The following is a 1,919-nucleotide window of genomic DNA, read 5'->3' as shown; positions in this document are numbered from 1 at the left end:
CTAGGACTCTGTTCCTAACAGGCAATGTGATAGGACTGTCCAGGCTGCCCATTGTCGAGGGCCCCAAACCCATGAAAAGACAGGGGGAGATCAAAGGACTCTACATCAGCACTGGTTCCTCAACTTGAGGCCACCCAGCCTGATGTAATGGCGTTTCTTGGAAACCGAAATCACACTCCCAGGAGGCCCGTCAGGGAGTGCAGGATAACCACCTGATACACACCTCAGCTTCGGAGTGTCGGCCAGTCCCCAAGCTCCTCTGTCCCGTGCCTGCTCAGCATGTGGAGAAAGCTAAGAGCAGTTGGGTACCTGAGCCCTACTATCACCAGTGATGCTTGGATAAATGGGAAATTCAGGATCCACGAAAATTCTCATGTTTATCAAGGAACCTGTAATTAGTGTTAGTGATTCGTGTTAGTGGCCTGTAGGGTGTTTGAGGCAGGGGATCTAGAGATAAGTACTAATAAACACTTACGGGAAATCTCGAGGCAAGACCCACCTGGGACGCATTTTGTGTTCCTGATGTAATTTCCAGCATTAGATACTCTTTCCCTCTATTACCCAGCTGGTCAGTTGGACCAACCTGGGAGTGAACACGTTTGAAGATGACATTTGTCCCTCTTTCCTTCATTTAAAAAAGTTAGTTCTACATGTAACTATTTTTTCCATTTTATGAATTTCTTCTTTACCTCTGCTGCCAAAAACTTGTGGGTCTTCCTAGATCCACACATGCTCAAACTTAAAAAAAAAAATCAATGAAAATAAGTGGTTTCATTTTCCTTCTTTTTTAAATTTATATTCAAGTTGGTTATTTTACACTGTAGACTTCGCTGCAAGAGTGGAACCCAGTGATTCATCTCTAACGTAGGACACCCATGGCTCATCACGAAGTGGGCCCTCCTTAATGGCTGTCACCCATTTAACCCCTTCCTCCACCCATCCCCATCCAGCAAGCCTCAGTTTCCTCTCTGTATTGAAGAGTCTCTTATGGTTTGTCTCCCTCTCTGTTTTTGTGTTATTTTTCCTTCCCATCTCCGATGTTCATCTGTTGAGTTTCTCAAATTGCACATCTGAGTGAAATCACATGATACCTGTCTTTCTCTGGCTTGTTTGGCTTAGCATAATACATTCTAGTTCCATCCAGGTTGTTGTAAATGGCAAGATTTCGTTCTTTTTCATCACCAAGTAGTACTCCACTGTGTGTGTGTGTGTGTGTGTGTGTGTGTGTGTGTGTGTGTGTGTGTGTGTATCTCACATCGTCTTTATCCGTTTGTCAGCTGATGGACATTTGGGCTTTTTCCATACCTTAGCTATAGTTGATAGTGCTGCTGTAATCATTGGGGTACATGTGCCCCTTCGAATAGGCATTTTGTATCCCTTTGGATAAATGCCTTGTAGTGCAGTTGCTGTAGTTGTGGGGTATTCCTATTTTCAATTTTTTGAGGAACCTTGATGGTGTTTTCCAGAGTGACTGTACTAGTTTGTGTTTCTATCAACAGTGCAAAAGGGCTCCCCTTTTCCCACATCCTTGCCAACATCTTTTATTTCCTAGTTGTTTATTTTAGCCATTCAGACTGGTGTGAGGTGGTGTTTCATTGTGGTTTTTATTTGTATTTCCCTGATAATGAATGATGGTGAGCATCTTTTCATATGTCAGCCATCTGGATGTCTCCTTTGGAAAAGTCTATTCATGTTTTCTTCTGCCCATTTCTTCACTGGATCATTTGTTTCTTGGGTGTTGACTTTGGTAAGTCCTTTTATACATGGAACTATTTAAAACCTACATTCGAGGGGCACCTGGGTGGCTCAGTCGGTTGAGGGTCAGACATCTGCTCAGGTCATGATCTCACAGTTTGTGAATTCAAGCCCCATTTCAGGCTCTGTGCTGACAGCTCAGAGCCTAGAGCCTGAAGCAGATT

The sequence above is a fragment of the Suricata suricatta genome, unplaced genomic scaffold, assembly GCF_006229205.1.
Source record: "Suricata suricatta isolate VVHF042 unplaced genomic scaffold, meerkat_22Aug2017_6uvM2_HiC HiC_scaffold_208, whole genome shotgun sequence".
NCBI lineage: Eukaryota > Metazoa > Chordata > Mammalia > Carnivora > Herpestidae > Suricata > Suricata suricatta.
This window is presented reverse-complemented; position numbering follows the sequence as displayed.